The following is an 18,610-nucleotide window of genomic DNA, read 5'->3' as shown; positions in this document are numbered from 1 at the left end:
TTCAACCTCTTTTTTTTCCTAGCCCTCTTCTTAACCATTAAAAAGGAGTACTATATTATTCTTCAAAAATGATAATTGACTTTATGCTGCCTTCTATCTGCTTTGTATCTCTACTTTTCTTCTCAGACAATGCTCTTGATAGATTACACTGACTTTCCCTACTTTTTACCTCCCATTCACTTTTCAAATTCTATAATCTGACTTTTATACAATAATTTCATTAAAACTGCTTTTTCAAAATTCACCAAATTCTCCCAGTAAATAGAAAAAAAAAACAAAAAACAAAAACAGTTTTCATGTGCTATCACACTTGGCTTCACTGAATCATTTGGCACTATGGACCTCCCTGACAGTCCTAAGAATTTCACACCCTAAGCTCATCAGACATCATCTCACCACCCTGGCCACAACTTTGCATCTTTGTATTCCTTAACATAACCTTTAGATCCTTTTGTTGTTGTTGTTCATTTTGCTTTTTAAATATCAGAGTATAAACTTTAGCATTAGTATCTTTTTTAATTTATACATTTAATAGAATATAATTTTAATAAAAGTTATATTTAATCAAAAGCTTACCCTTCCTCTACAGAAAACTCTGTCTAAAATCTGTATTTCTGTCCTGGATAATTTATATCCTATGTTCTAGTTAGTAATTAAACAACTTCACTTAGCTCTTGGAAAGGTATTTTTAAAATTGCATGTTTAAAAAGGAACATATCTCATTTCCCCTTAAAACACCTATCTTTTATTCTTTACTCTGATAAAGTGCACCAAATACCCTGGAATCCAAGTTGAAATCCTGGGAGCCATTTTGGTATTTCCTACCTTTTTACATAAAGTCTTTTACTTCATCACTTACAAAATCTATCAGTTTTACTTTCCCAAATCTCTCGGCCTTTCCCTCTCCTCCATGCCTTTGGCACCTTCTCTTCTTCAAGTTCTCATTTTTAATTACCTGGATTTCTTCAATGACTTTCTGCCTTTTCTGTCTTCCTCAATCTGCTACTATCACACCCTTCAGACTGATCTTTCAAAAATCTAATCTAAACTTTTTTCATTTTAAATTACTGCTCATGACCTCATGAATAAACTCTAAACTTTAAGCATGGCCTACAAAATTTCTTATAATTTGCTCCTTCCTAGTCATAGAATAACTGCTTATTGAATCAATAAATGCATGGATAAATATTTGAAGACTTATCTTTCACCAGTGCTTCCTGTTTATGCTTAATGCTAGCCAAACTGAGTGTGTAACACTGTATCTATAAAATGTGGCTTTGCACATTCTACTCTTCCCTTCATCTTTTACATATCCAAATGCATATCCAGTTGCATTTGAAGACATTTATCTTCCAGATAAAAACATTGTTGAAGGAAATGAGGAAGCCTTATTCCCTAGGTTCTCAGAGAAGTTCAAATTGCACTTGCCAGTTTAGAAAATCAGCTGCAGAAATAACAAAATCTAAATTGTCATTCTGTTTGTTTTATCTCTACGAAAACAGGAGTATCTCAAAACAGAAGTGATACATATATGTATCACCTGCATGAATTACACATGTATGCTTCTCTACTACCATTTCATAATTATTTAAATTATGCTTATCCTGTCTATATCTGGTGAGGTCACTCATTTAAGAAGCCTCTTCATTTAATATTCACCTCACCCTTCTCTTCTTTTAGGTTATGTGTTTTTTTCAGTGAAAGGTAGACCTTGTATACTACTTATCATTACTGAATGCTTATTGTAAAATAAAGGTTCAAACAAATACATAAAGAATGAATTAACAAAAAATTATATATTTGTTTTTTTCTAAGGGCTTGATTTCCCTGGATTCATTGATATACTAGTTTTCCTACTGATCAAAATAAAGACCAAATCATGGACTTTGATGACTATTTTTAAAAGTACATGAAAAGCAAAAAACAAAACTAGCAATGAGTGGCTTAAGGAGTGTGAAAACATCACCTTCACTCCATTTTAAATTATTATATCACAATTTCAATACTACATGGATGGCTTATATTAAGGAAATACTATGGAGGCAAAAGTTCAATTGACTAAATTTTAAAAATATCCTATTTTTAAAAAAACCTAATATATTTTATTTGGGATTTTCTTAGAATATTAATGTTTTTTCTTTTCCCAATTAAAAATATTAATGATTGATTCCTGGTCAATGGCAGTTTGAAATAAGGTTTAAAAAAATAGAACAGTGATGAGAAAGATATATTTGCAGTACTTTATCATATCTAGACGGGTCTCACATTTATAATTATGACTCCTGGTTTGCAGATTGTGGCTGTATAGTCAAGAAGATGTTAAATTTAATGGTTCTAGCAAATCAAGTTGTAGTTATGAAAATAATACAATGAGCTTTCACTGAGGGTTCATCCTGGAGGCTTAAATTAATTCTTTATTCAGGTAATTATATTTATGTTGTTTTATCTTCTTTGTGTCTCATTGATCAAACTTTGAAAGTTTTTCCCCTTAGTTTTTGAACACTTAAGCCTTTAGGTGTAATTTCAAAGAACACTTTCATTTTAAAGTCAAATTGCACTGAGAGAAGACGTGACAGCCTAGGCCTTGGATAGACTCTAGAGAGGTCATTTATGGAAGAAAGATAAAACAATTACTGCTCCACTTTGATAATAAAATGAGGCTTTCAGGACTAGGATGGGGTAAAGGAGAGATTAAGAATAGTAGGAATGATCAACAGTGTAAGGACAGGATTTTCAGAAGAAATCCTTTATATTGTTTTAAGATTTAACTAATACATTGCTAAAACTAGATATTTAGGAAAAGCCAGTAAAATAACTAAACCCAACAATGTTTTGCTCAGATTTAAAAATGAGGTCCCTGTCAGGTTGAGGTAGGGATGTACAGAAACTAACATATAAAATGTATTTGCTAAATTTTATGAAGAAGAATTTTATCTCAGAATATGATGGCACTAGTGGTATAGAACCCACCTGCCAATGCAAGAGACACAAGAGACGTGTGCTCAGTCCCAGGGTGGGAAGATCCCCTGAAGAAGGGAATGGCAACCCACTCCAATATTCTTGCCTGGAGAATCCCATGGACAGAGGTGACTGACAGGGTACCGTCCATACAGTTGCAAAGATTTGGTCAGGATTGAAGCAGCTGAGCATGTCTGTTATCTGTGTATTCCTAAAAGAATAGTAATAAGAACTCTACACAGGTATAGGTGTTTCAAAAAAAATTTGTCCTTTTACATGAAGGTCAAAAACTCAAAAGAGATGTCGAATTAGAATCATTCACATAGTAGGATAATAATAATAGAAAAGTGATGAAGAAAATGCAAAATGGTTTCACATAAACAATTTTTAATAAATACTAAACATATATATTTTTTTTTAATTTCTAGGATAATATTTATAAAATGTAGCAGTTTGTCTCAAGCATCTGAGATAAAAAGCAGTCTTTTCCTTAATTTTGTGTAACAGTTTTTAAACTAATTTATCTGTGATAAACTTGTTTAAAGTAAGAAACTTTACTAGAAAAATGTTTTAGAATTACTAGGAAGATAAGAAAAAACTGAAATTTAAGTAATCAATGAGAAGTAAGTCTGCTAATCTTGAATGTGTTTAGGTAATTTCCCAAACATTTTATAGACTAATTTACTGGAGGAGGTTAAATATATGTTAATCAACTGAATTCATTAATGGGCTGTTTTAAGCTAAGTGGCTTCATTAGGTCAATATATCAAAGATGAATATTAAGTTGTACTAATTATGGTAATAAAGTATTTTAACATGAAAATGGTATCACTTGAAATTAACAAGCCCGGATTCTAAAAATGATTAATGGTATATAACTTCAACATAAATTGTAATGATACATCCTCCATATTTAGAAAATCATCCATGTTGTAACAATACCAGAAAATCAATACTCAGTAACCTTATGAGTAAATAATGTAATCATTTTAGAGATAAGGAAATTGGAACTTAAAGTATAATTCACACACCATGGACCAGGTATCAAACCTAGATGTTTCTGCTACTGAAGAACATTTAAATGCCTGTTAATATTTTTTTAGAAATCTAATTATAAATTAAATTACTTTTATTTAAAAAATGTTTCTGATTTGACAACTGATAGGTCGAACTGAATAATAAGGAACTGCAGTGGGACTCTTGTTTTATGTTATTCACTTTAATCACATGGCAAATCCTTAAGTTTTAGATTTTGAAGAGGATTTACATGATTTAAAGGATGATCTATCTACCATACATCATAGCCTTCACTTAGCAATTGCCAGTTAATCTCATTGCTATTCACAAATGTGCAGCCATTTTTGTCCTATGTTGTTTAGTTGGTTAATTGGAAGAAAATTGTTAATAAACATTATAAAATCTAACAGTTACTGAGTACTTGCTATGAGTAAAGCACTTTTGAAATACATTAAGTGTATAAACATTTAATTTTAAAAACTACATTATAAGGTTGATGCTATTATAATTTACCATGCTTTTTAGATTGGGAAATTGAGGCACAGAGAGTTTAAGGAAGGTCACATACCTGGGACAGCAAAGTGGAAAAAAGAGCCCAGATAATGTGAGTCCAGAAGCCATGGTTTTCATCATTTTTCAATAATCATTTTAATTAAATGAACATGGATGTCAAACCGCAATAGTAAAGAGCATCAGAAAGTTTGTCTAAGTTGTGGATTTTGGCTACAAAGTGATTGTTCATGAGAGACCTGAAATCAGTTGAAGAACTTGAAAATGGACCATATACATTAGTTTTATGGACATTACAGCTAGAACTCAATATTTATTTTACTAATATAACGTGATGTTAGAAATTTTACAGATAGGACAATGTTCAGGTATATAAAAGTTTCTGAGAAAATACTGGAGGGAAATTAGTGTGCAAATTGAAGTGATGGGAGTAGAAATGGGCATATGGCTAAGAAACAGTGGCCAAAAGACCAAATACTGAGGTCAGTTCAGTTCATTTCAGTCGCTCAGTCATGTCCGACTCTTTGCAACCCCATGAACTGCAGCACACTAGGCCTCCCTGTCCATCACCAACTCCCAGAGTCCACCCAAACCCATGTCCATTGAGTTGGTGATGCCATCCAACCATCTCATCCTCTGTTGCCCCCTTCTCCTCCTGCCCTCAGTCTTTCCCATTATCAGGGTCTTTTCCAATGAGTCAGCTCTTCGCATCAGGTGGCCAAAGTATCGGAGTTTCAGCTTCAACATCAGTCCCTTCAGTGAACACCCAGGACTGATCTCCTTTAGGATGGACTGGTTGAAACTCCTTGCAGTCCAAGGGACTCTCAAGAGTCTTCTCCAACACCACAGTTCAAAAGCATCAATTCTTTGGTGCTCAGCTTTCTTTATAGTCCAACTCTCACATCCACACATGACCACTGGAAAAACCATAGCCTTGACCAGATGGACCTTTGTTGGCAAAGTAACGTCTCTACTTTTTAATATGCTGTCCAAGTTGGTCATAACTTTCTTTCCAAGGAGCAAGGGCCTTTTAATTTCATGGCTACAATCACCATCTGCAGTGACTTTGGAGCCCAGAAAAATAAAGTCAGTCACTTTCCACTGTTTCCCCATCTATTTGCCATGAAGTGATGGGACCAGATGCCATGATCTTAGTTTTCTGAACTAAGGTCAGAGTCTGATAATTCATTTCTAATCTTTAAGCTTTTCAGAACATTCAAACAGAAATAAATTGGAAGTGAAGAATTAGGTTAAGTAAATTACTGACACTATTTCAAGTAGCAAAGGAATTTTATCTACAAGTTCTCATTTTAAAATACCAGAAATTGTACTGGTCCCTGAAATCCTGGTGGAGGACCCAAACTTGAGAAACACCTTAGAATTCACAGTGCCCACTAGGGTAAGAAGAAATGAATTTATTTGCCTGAGATTGCATGTCCATAGTCAAGTCAGGGGCACAGAAAAATATTCTGTGCTCAGAAGTTACTTTTACCATCCCACATTGAGTCCAGATGCGGCATATCTTGTTAACCTAGTCATCAATATTGGGTCGTGCACTATTTTCAGTTTTTAGTAAAGAATCATTTCTTTAAAATTATTACTTTAAAAACCCCACATTGATGAATTATCAAGGAAAAATCCTACACTGATATATTACCAAACTGAATAGAAAAATTAGAAATATGAAAATGTGTACTCAGTCATGTCTGACTTTTTGCAACCACGTGGGCTATAGCTCCAGACCCAGGGATTGAACTGCATCTCTTGCATCTCCTGCATTGTCAGGAGGATTCTTTATCATTGAGCCACAAGGGAAGTCCAGAAGTATGAATATGAAGTAGTAAAATGAGCCCTTAGAACTTCCTTCTCATTTACATATCATTTTTTTCCAACTTGGAATTAAGATGAAATATATCTGGATTTAAGTTGTTAGAGTAAGAGAAAAAAAAATATATGTGTATATATATGAAGATTCATTTTTGGTTCCCTAAAGCAGCATTTTAAGATGCAGTGCTCAATTGCCAGTCAACTAACTCTCAAAACTTGGTGATAGAAAAACTAGAAATACCAGAAGAATTAGACTGTCATAGTTGGTCCTTTTGAAAAACTATTCTAATATCCTACTCTGAACAAAACGTTCTGGCCTGTTGGTGGTAAAATGCCGAGGGACACAAGCTATAGCCTGGGCTAACGAGTATTCAGTTCAGTTCAGTTTAGGTTAGAGTAAAAACAAGCTGAATTGTTTTTATTTTACATGCTTCCAATCTATGAACTTAACTAAATTAATAATGTACACATACTTTAAAGACATCAAAGGGAGATACATAACATTATATATTAAAAACTGTGATTACTCTTTCTAAACTCTTCTCTCAAGAAAATGATTTTCTATTCTGAAAAGCTATTATCTCAGGACAGAAAATTATTTGTCTATGTGACATGAAAATACCTTAAATAGAAAGCTAATAAGACATATCTGTATCAGCTTATTGTTAATTTATGGCTAGCTCATTTTTAGAACTTTCCTCTTGCAACTAGTGTTTTCAAGGCTCTTAATTCAAGCAAAAGAAATAGTCTGCATCCATACACATAGATTTGAGAATATTTCAAATGAGGAATCTCTTGCTACTCAATGAATAAAATGGATACTCTTTACACCAAGATTAAAAATGATTTTCTCTTTTGAAGTAAGTTATTTAAATAATACACACATATCTATTTTTAGATTTCTTTGTGTCTAATAACAAAGCCAACTCTATCAAGCTTCATAATCTGCCCTCTATCACCTAAAGTGTTGTCTCTTTCTAACTTCAGCCTGGAGAGGAAAATCACATATTAAAGTGAACTGGGAAGGTGGCTGGTTTTACCACCATTTCTAGCGCCATCACTTGTTTTCTGTTATGTACTTGTATTGTGCATGCCTGTGAGAGAAATCCAAACCTAAAATAAAATCTGACATTTAATCACCCTTAGTGGACAAATTAGATAAATTATTCTAAGCGAATTAGATGCTGTTCTAAATACGTTTCCCCTCTTTATGCTATTGGTCCCCAAATCCATCCTCCATTCTTTTTTTCTTTTTTTTGCCTTCAGCTGTGCTCTAGAAATCTGACTTCCCTGCACTGCTTCACTTAAGTTACTCAATCTCTGATATTTCAGAAGGATTCAATTAATGGGAAGTTACTGGAAGGCAGGAGAAGACAGGGAGATCTGAAATTTATCCCTGTGCTGTATCCTTTGACTACCTCTCTTTGCAAATACAACCCCTTTTCTGGCTCCAGTTCTTCTCTGGCCAAGACTCTGACCAAGATAACCTGTTCACTTCTTTGGTCTTTCAGGCCCAGGACTTGTTAACAACATTTTGCTGTTGTAAAATAGCAAATCGATTGTGCTTCTCCTTTATGAGTTCTTCAAATTCTGCCTATGCTTCTGTGAAAGTGTCCTCGTTAAAAACCCTTCAGCTACCTTTCAGGACTGCTGTCAGTTCCTGTTGACATCTGAGCTACACACAATCTAAATGAGTAAGAAATAATAATCTTATAATCAGTATTTAGGAAACATGGCTTCAAGGGAAATAAAATTATTAAGACCATCGTAATTTTCCTAGTTTGACACAGACTATCCTCGAAGAGCGCCGTGCTTCTTTACTACAAAACCTTGGACTTACACATCAAAAATGGTTCAAATGCTTTTGGAAAAAAAAAAAAAAAAATGTTTCTTAGGGAATCTGATGCAATTCTTCATGTTAATTCAAAGTTCATTTCTCCTTTCCTACTTCAACCTTCATTGATTAGCTTTCCTTGCATACTAATGGATAAAATAAAAGGGCCCCGGGAATATTTGAGTTCATCTCTTTTTCTAAAGTGAAAAATAACTGGTTTTAAATTGGGTATTCCCATTTATTTTATTGAATGCTTTGAACAGAATTCCCTTTACACTAATGTAATTCTTTAAACAGTATTGGTGAAGAAAGTTTAATTTCTGTTCTTACTCATCTCTTAGCATTTATAGTAACTTTATTGACTCTCTTTTAACACTATGAACTCAGATTTTTATGTGAAACTGCTATATTTCATTTGTCTTGACAGGTTTCCTGGCAATAATTTAAACCTGTGCACCTAACTGAGACACTTGTTTTTTCTTAGTCATTTTTCTTAATAGTTTTATAAAGACATTCCTTTAGTTAAGAGTCAGTGTTATCACAACTTCAGCATAAGCAATTCTGATACTAAAATCGTATAAATATTATGTATGTATTTGAGAAGCTGTTTGGAAAAATCTGTCTCCTTGCCCTGCGATCATCTTACATATACTTTGCATCAAGTAGCTTTTAATTTTCTGGCCATAGCTTAATTTAAATGAGTACAGAACATTAATGGGAGATTATTTGAAATCTAAAGAAATAAGAAACCACTTATTATTGAAGCAAGAGGTGTTTCAAAATATTACAATTATCCCAATACTTACTGCAATTTCATGAACTTATATTTAATAGATTGTGTTAGACCCTTTTCAGAAATCATGCTTTGTGGCATTTGCTCTTATTTACTGTCCTGGCAGAAAGTTCCAGCTGAAGTCAAGGTCACCTTCTATCCCAAAGTTGGTATAATTAGTACCAATTCAGTGTTTCTCCAAGCTTATACAGGAGGTTATTAACTGTGTTTCATGTGGAGTGTCAAAGAAGCAAGGGCAATGCCGGCAATCTTTTCAGCTTCAAAGGCACAGCTCATAAATTTAATTCATTGGTTAGTAAGAAAGATACAACCAGTTTATTTTATTAATGATTTTAAAAATAATTTCAGAGATGTTCTGGAAATACATTTATTCATATATGTAGGCAAAATTTTAAAATAAAAGACAAATTATCCTCCTAATAATAAGTAACTCATTTAGTCTTAATATTTTATGTGATGTGCTTTCTGGAATATAATAATTATGGAAATTTTTAAATTAATATTTATATGTACTTGCATATTATATAAAAATGAAAATGGCACATATTCTACTATGGAACATTTTCCTTCTTGGAAGTTGTTTTGCAGGAAATGTATACATTATTAAATTATATTAAATCTAGATTACCATAAAATCAGTTAAGACACTCCCACAGTCATAGAAGTAGAAACAATAGAACTGATTATTTAAAAGAAATATAAATTAATGGTACAAAGATTTCTGTTTAAATTGATTGAAGCCAAAGAAATAAATAAGTTTAAAATGAAGCTCTTAAAAATATTTGATGTTTTAAATTGCACAAGCCACAAGATTGTCCTTGGAAAATAGAATAGAGCATGAGTGTTCTGCTTCCCTTACTAGGTGGTATGGGAAAGAAAATATGAATATCAGTTTCTTCAAATATTTCCTCACTGCCATAAAGAATAAGAAAATATTTAAAGATTTTCAAACTTTGCCAGAGTTCAACTTCACCCAAGTCCAAGGCAAATGTTCTATTTAGTTACAGAAATGGTTATACATAACAAGGGATTCTTATTCCAAGGAAGAGCTACTACAATAGAAAGAATAAATTTAGCATCTTGGGCTCTCTTGGAATAACCTAATCTGAAACACTGTTGCTATTCCAATGTGTGGGTCCTTAGCTGACAAAGAGACCAGGACCCCAAGTCATCACTCCCACCCATGTCTGACCTGTAGTCACTCACAATATGGTACTTGTAGCAAGATTGACCGTGAGCGTTCATCCTGCTTATTCTTTCCAGAGTATATACTGTGCTTATTCTTTCCAAGCAAGAAGCATTTTAAATATCTATTTCCATTAAGAACTATGTTTCACATATTTAATTTTGAAACAGAGTCAACTTTATATAATAATTATTGTTTTGTAAAAGACTAGTGGAAATTTAGCTACTTGGTTGGAGAAGGAAATGGCAACCCACTCCAGTATTCTTGACTGGAGAATGCCAGGGATGGAGGAGCCTGGCGGGCTGCCATCTATGGGGTCACAGAGTCCGACACGACTGAAGTGACTTAGCAGCAGCAGCAGCAGTTTAAATGTGGAACCTTGTCTTTTTGCAGATAAGCAGGTCCCTCTATATGGACCATCTGGAAACTGAACTATTACTTCATTTTTTCCAAGTTTAGAAAAGCCCAACATATTGACACTTAATTTTTAAAAGCTCACAACACCATGCAAATTGTGTTTTATTACCACCAATAAAATCAGAAACATTTTTAATAGCTAAACACTCATAATACAAGCTCATAAACAATTTCTTGATTTGCACACTTAGGGATTTAACTGTGTCAAGATGATATATTTTACCATTGCAAATGCTCTATTTGAATGCATTTATTCTGACAAATCAGAGCTTTAATGATTTTACTCCACTCATTCTTTCTCAGTGCTAGCATTCTTTTTTCTTTTATTCTGAAAGATGTTTCTTTATCTCTTTGTATTCTATTTTTTAGGTATCTGTGCCAAAAGAGGGAGGAGGGCTCACATTAATGAAACCAAATAAAACAAAATATAGATTAGATTTTTTGACATAAAAGAAATAAACTTTAGAAGCACAAGTCAGATCATTATTGCTTTTTAACCTGATTTAATTAAATAGATGATTCAGACAGTAGTTTGATGTGCTCAGGTATGCATTTTGTGTTTATTTTATGTTAGCATATTTTATTTTGAAACCAGAGAAATGAAACAACAGTTGAAGTAACGGAATCTGCATACAAAACTATTATGTCACAAACAACATTGTAGGCAATTACAGTTCATTAAAAATGCCCACATTAAATATGAGTTGAGTATTATAATTCATCTCAATTTCTCTATGCTGGCACAAAGTAAATACTTCAGCAATTTATTTTCATTGAATACAGCTTAGCTTCATGCATATGATTTTTTTTCCACAAGTCACTAAGATTGCTTCAAGAAATCGTTAGAGAAGGGAGATCTTTCAAATGGCAATATTTGGGGATTACACTTAATAGGATTATACTTAATGGCCAAATATGCTCCTAGATTTATAAACATTTAAGTAGTCAATTTTTGTATGATTTTTAAATTACAAGGGCAGCATATGGGCTAAAATTTATGGGCCTTTAATTCTAGAGTGGAGATATAATCACTGCAGATGTATGCTAAAATTCATTCAATTCTACCTGAATAATCTGAAATATTTTACTTAATATTACATTTTCAGGCATAAATAAATTAATGTGTAATTTAATTGTGAAGAATTTGTATTAAATTGTGCTGTGTGCTTAATCTCAGTCATGTCCGACTCTTCTCAATCCCATGGACTGTAGTCCACCAGGCTTCTCTTGCCATTGGATTTCCCAGGCAAGAATACTGGAGTGGGTTGCCATGCCCTTCTCCAGGAGTTCTTCCCAACCCAGGGATCAAACCCAGGTCTCCCACATTGCAGGCAGATTCTTTACCTTCTGAGCCACCAGAGAAACCCTATATTAAGTTAATGTTTGAAATTAAGCTTTTGATCACAGAGACATACAGTTCAAAAGAAATCCATCTTGAATAAATGTATTGTCAGCCTAGCAAAACAACCAGGTAAGAACTAGGCTGCCCCACCTGTAAACTTCTTATTTTCAGAAATCCCTGAGTAACCCAGACAACTGATCACATTGAGAAACTGGCTCTCCCTTCCTATGCCTAATTCCCATTCTTACAATTCAAATTTAGCAGTAATGATGCGAGCCCACAAAACTCTAGACACCCAACCTTTGAACTCTAATAAAGCCAGAGACCAAGTCTGTGTACTGTCTCTGTCTTTCTGACTGTGACTTCTCTAGGTGGTCCTTTAGAATCTGTGAGTAGTAATTTTGTTCCTCTACATTCCCTGTTGTTTTTTTGCTGAAGTGCATCCAATGACCATATTAAGAACAAGGGCTGGTCCAACCATACTGGCCTCAGTGGAGGAAATGTCTGTAGGTGCTCCTAAAAGCAATAGGAGCTGAGGCAACTGCCTCAAGGAGTCATGGCCAAAAGCATCATTATCAATAGGCTGGGACCAAAGCCATAACTCATCTCTAAATTTTTTGATATTGGTCATATTTTTCTGGTTATAGATAATTTGATAATAATTGATTTGGTAAATTTAAAAAATATATTTCTTAAGAAAAAATTTGCAGTGCCATTCTGAAGTAAGGTTCCACTCCAATTACCTCATTATAGTTAATAAATTGGTTGTGATTATAAGCAAAATGGTACAGTTTTATTAACAAAAAATTATTTTTCCATTTTTAAGTCTGATGTAAAATAAATCAATACTTGAACCAATAATTCATTTGGATTTTTATATGGATTGTATAAATGATGTCATCATCACTTTTAGGATTTTTTTTTCCTATCTCAAACATTGAAATGCATGAAGTATTTGAACAGGACAGGGAGTATATTAGATATTTTATACCTTTTCTCCCTATATGTCATTTCATTTCTGCACCTGTAGTTTACTTAACAGTCTTACAGAGGCAGAAACAGGTAACAAGTAGGCATTTAAGAGTTTTTCTGTCTTGGTAAGCACAAAGGCTTGAATGGTGAATTCTACTTTTAAAAATCATGATAAATAGACATAATCACTTATTTATCTCACTATGTCTCATAGATATTTCCTGAATTTTCAATATCTTCATATCATGATCTATAAATGAGGGTGCTGTTAAAGATTCTTAGATTATGAGATAGTTTATATAAAACTGAAAAGGTACAATATGATAAAAAATTTTAGGGCTTCCCTGGTGGCTCGGTAGTGAAGATTCTGACTGCCAATGCAGGAGACACAGGTCCCATCCCTGATCCAGGAAGATCCAACAGGTTGTGGAGCACCAAACCCATGTGTCACAACTACTGAGCCTGTGCTCTATAGCCTGGGAATTGCAACTACTGAGTCCACTGCAACTAAGGAAGTTCACATGCCCTAGAGTCCATGCTCTGCAACAAGAGAAGCCACCGCAATAAAAAGTCCTTGCACTGCAACTAAAGTGTAGGCCCTGCTTGCTGGAACTAGAAAAAGCCTGCATGGCAATGAAGACCCAGCACAGCTAAAACTAAGTGAGTAAATAAAGAAATTATTTTAAAAAATTAAAAATGCTTTCATATAAACTATAAAACACTGATGAAAGAAATCAAAGAGGACACAAACAGATGGAGAAACATACCGTGTTCATGGATTGGAAGAATCAATATTGTCAAAATGGCTATTCTACCCAAAGCAATCTATAGATTCAGTGCAATCCCTATCAAGCTACCAACGGTATTTTTCACAGAACTAGACCAAAGAATTTCACAATTTGTATGGAAATACAAAAAACCTCGAATAGCCAAAGTAATCTTGAGAAAGAAGAATGGAACTGGAGGAATCAACCTGCCTGACTTCAGACTCTACTACAAAGCCACAGTCATCAAGACAGTGTGGTACTGGCACAAAGACAGAAATATAGACCAATGGAACAGAATAGAAAGCCCAGAGATAAATCCACGAACCTATGGACACCTTATCTTTGACAAAGGAGGCAAGGATATACAATGGAAAAAAGACAACCTCTTTAACAAGTGGTGCTGGGAAAACTGGTCAACCACTTGTAAAAGAATGAAACTAGAACACTTTCTAACACCATACACAAAATAAACTCAAAATGGATTAAAGATCTAAATGTCAAGACCAGAAACTATAAAACTCCTAGAGGAGAACATAGGCAAAACACTCTCCGACATAAATCACAGCAAGATCCTCTATGACCCACCTCCCAGAATATTGGAAATAAAAGCAAAACTAAACAAATGGGACTAATGAAACTTAAAAGCTTTTGCACTACAAAGGAAACTATAAGTAAGGTGAAAAGACAGCCCTCAGATTGGGAGAAAATAATAGCAAATGAAGAAACAGACAAAGGATTAATCTCAAAAATATACAAGCAACTCCTGCAGCTCAATTCCAGAAAAATAAATGACCCAATCAAACAATGGGCCAAAGAACTAAACAGACATTTCTCCAAAGAAGACATACAGATGGCTAACAAACACATGAAAAGATGCTCAACATCACTCATTATTAGAGAAATGCAAATCAAAACCACAATGAGGTACCATTACACGCCAGTCAGGATGGCTGTCTAAAAGCAATAAATGCTGGAGAGGGTGTGGAGAAAAGGGAACCCTCTTACACTGTTGGTGGGAATGCAAACTAGTACAGCCACTATGGAAAACAGTGTGGAGATTCCTTAAAAAACTGGAAATAGAACTGCCATATGACCCAGCAATCCCACTTCTGGGCATACACACTGAGGAAACCAGATCTGAAAGAGACACGTGCACCCCAGTGTTCATCGCAGCACTGTTTATAATAGCCAGGACATGGAAGCAACCTAGATGCCCATCAGCAGACGAATGGATAAGGAAGCTGTGGTACATATACACCATGGAATATTACTCAGCCGTTAAAAAGAATTCATTTGAATCAGTTCTAATGAGATGGATGAAACTGGAGCCCCTTATACAGAGTGAAGTAAGCCAGAAAGATAAAGAACATTACAGCATACTAACACATATATATGGAATTTAGAAAGATGGTAACGATAACCCTATATGCAAAACAGAAAAAGAGACACAGAGATACAGAACAGACTTTTGGACTCTGTGGGAGAAGGTGAGGGTGGGATGTTTCAAAAGAACAGCATGTATACTATCTATGGTGAAACAGATCACCAGCCCAGGTGGGATGCATGGGACAGGTGCTCGGGCCTGGTGCACTGGGAAGACCCAGAGGAATCGGGTGGAGGGGGAGGTGGGAGGGGGGATCGGGATGGGGAATGGGTGTAGATCTATGGCTGATTCATGTCAATGTATGACAAAACCCACTGAAATGTTGTGAAGTAATTAGCCTCCAACTAATGAAAAAAAATTAAAAAAAAATGCTTTCAAAGGAAGCATACCATGCAAAAATAATATTAATTCTAGAAATCACATCAAGTCATTTGGAAGCATTTTATAAATGATCATATTTAACTCATCAAAGTTTATCTCATTAAAAATTTATTAAAGTGATAAGAAAACCCCAAATTCATAAAAAAGTATATATGGATAGATGGATGGGTAGATAGATACAGATACAGATATATAGGTATATATCTTCTAAATTAGTTGATAGGATTAATCAGGCCACTAGCTTTAAAAAGTTGCAACTTCTGTTAGCAGAAAATGTGCTATAGCAATGACATTTTGTAAAGAAAAATGTTTGAGAGATCTACAAAATGTTCAGATTTTAGATATATGATATAAATCAATAATACTATAAACTTCATAGACAATTTATTAATTGTTGCTATATTCAAGGATAGGTAAGTTCCATATGTTTTAATGCCATTTTATTATTTAATTTTTGACATAATTAAAAGTAGGCTTGAAATTAAAATGCAATCGGTACATTAACACCAAATAATTTTGTCAAAATTAGAATTATTATAGGAAAAATATACAATTTCATTAATTGTATGATGCAAATGTGAATATATTCACTCTACTCAAAAGAACTAAGCAATAATTGTCATACATTGAGTGCTGATTATGTTGCCAGAATTCTAATATTATTCAGTCCTCAAGACAATTGGAGAATTGAGTGTTTCTCATTTTTCTGATGAAAATGCAGGTGCTAAGTTTGGTTCAACATCTAAGACCAAAGACTACAGACCAAACAGAAGAAGTACAGCTCACACCTACAGATGTCTCCTGGACTCACTTATTCTCTGTCTTTCCCACTTCTGGTAAAGTTTCCTCCTTTCTCTGTCTTTTAGCACACTTATTCCTCACAAGATACTGCTAATTGCCAGCTTTCTTCCCTGTGGTTGAAGCCCTTCTTCCTGCACACAAGGGTGCATTTCACATCCAAACTGAAGAGATGTGCAGATTCTCAAGGTTATAACTGGCAATTTGAGTAGCTTCTTTTGTTCTATTTTATCTTGATTTTTAATCCAGCTGCAGCTATGAGTCTTCATTTTTAAACCAGATGTTAACCTAGAGAAGAAAACTCAGCAATCGCAGGGGTGGTGAAAGAGTAGAAATGGAGATATGAATGGTGATTTATTTGTGGTAATTTATTAAATATGTATGTACAGATAGAGATAAATGTTATATTTGTGAAATCTGAAGAAATGATATTTAAAGCTAATAAAATTAAATATAGTTAGTTTACTTAAGATGACTGAATGACAGACAGGGATGAAGCAGATAAACTTAAAAAAATTGACAAATTGAAAATATTTAGTCCTTAGCTTTTCTTAGACAACATATTTTTATTATATCTTTTAAATGATAATTGTGTAACATCTTTGGCCATTTTATAAAAAAAATGAGTTCCACTAAAATATAATTGCATCTGAAAGCTCTAATTTAATAGGTAATGCATGGCTAAGTGAATATCATATAACTTATAAGTGGCAGAGTACAAAAATCATAAAATATTTATATATTGACAAAATTCCCAACTCCCTCAAACATGGACTAGAACATTAATCATGCAAGTGAGCTTAGTGACTTTCTTCAGTTCCCAGTTATTTGTTGAACTTAGCAAGGAAAAATAGACGTTATACTAACATTTGATGTCAGTGTTACTATTTTTTCTGTATAAAATAGTTGCTATGAATTGCTTAACACATAAAATGTTTTCTTTTCATATATCTTGATGCCATTTGAAAAATGATGTTTCAACTGCTAAGTAAAGAAAGATGGAACGGGGTGTGTGTGTGTGTGTGTGTGTGTCTTCTTTGAAGTTTATTTATTCATGTGATTCTTTGAAGGAAAAATATCTTTTTTTATTATTTTTGAATTTCATGGTGTAAAGTTTACAAAACATTTTAGGAAACCTTTAAAAAATGAATTTACTTGAAAAAGCAGAAAACTGATTTCATTTTAGCAGGCTGATTAAAATGGAACCAGTAAGATTCACTTAAGATGCATGTGAATAAATATAAAAAACTGTTGTTAAGCACTTCACATTGAAATAAAATATTTTCTCTTATTTTAGCCTAATGTATATATGCTCACAAAAACTATGCATGCCAAATCCATGGCTAACTCATGTTAATGTATGGCAAAAACCACTACAATATTGTAAAGTAATTAGCCTCCAACTAATAAAAATAAATGGAAAAAAAAAAAGAAATAAAAAGGCATCCAAAATAGAGAGGAAAAAAAAAAAATATGAATGCCTTAACTAGTTAAGCCCAGGCACTGATTATTTGGGGAAAATGCATTAATTTGCTAGTGTTTTTAGATACAATATGCTTAATATGCATAATTTCAAGCCCTGGCATAGTGCTGTTTATATAATATATATAACAGGTATTTGATAAGTACATATTGAAGAAGAAATTAATTAGGCTTTTTTTGTTATAAGTAGGTCTTTTTTAAAAAATTAAACCAACATATCCTTTTCCATCAAAGTGATTTCTTTGTACACTTAGAACTTAACATTACCATAGAGATTTTGTGGGAAAGCAATAGCTACATTTCATCTGAATTACTGTTTGTAAAAATCTTTAAAAAAACAATAAGTAAAGCAAAGTAGAACATTAGATATTTTACATTCCATATATTATCATAAAGTGTTTTTTTCTTCATTTTTATTGTTTTTCCACCCATTTCATACACACTGTTATAAGAATGACCTTTAAACTGTTCTACTTTTAGATTTAAATCAAATAGAGTTTTTTTTTTAATAATACTAGGTATTTTTAATGATTTTTATTGTTATCACCATCAAGTTTTAGCTATCAATCGTGTACCCTGCATAACAGAACTTAATTATTAAAAATGAACACTTACCAGATACTAAAATATTTTTCTGGAACAAGAGAAAAAATACTACAAACACGAAGTAAAAGCTAGCAGCAACTCAATGCAATACTGAGAATTAATAAAAATTCTAAGAAACATAAGAAGTCTAATTGAATAGTCTTTACAAGTGAAGGAAAACAATGTTAAGTGTATCCCTGATGAAACTTTAGATACATATTTTTGTAAAGTCCTTATGAGCTCAAATTAAATTGCTACATTTAACACATATTAGTATAGCCAACATGACATAAAACAAGTACAAGCATGTATAAGAGTAAATGACAGACTTAAATAGGACACATTGTCTCTGAACAT

At 33.3% G+C, this 18,610-nt stretch overlaps 1 protein-coding gene across 5 annotated transcripts in view; it reads right to left on the bottom strand.

Annotated features, from left to right (window-relative positions):
* The window catches only part of CADM2 (cell adhesion molecule 2), a 1,197,963-nt gene that overhangs the window by 63,811 nt on the left and 1,115,542 nt on the right, over positions 1 to 18,610 (bottom strand). The gene's annotated exons all lie outside the window — the stretch shown is intronic.

This window comes from Cervus canadensis, chromosome 27, assembly GCF_019320065.1.
Source record: "Cervus canadensis isolate Bull #8, Minnesota chromosome 27, ASM1932006v1, whole genome shotgun sequence".
Lineage (NCBI taxonomy): Eukaryota > Metazoa > Chordata > Mammalia > Artiodactyla > Cervidae > Cervus > Cervus canadensis.
The sequence above is the reverse complement of the archived record's forward strand: the minus strand, read 5'-3'. Positions and strand labels throughout refer to the sequence as shown.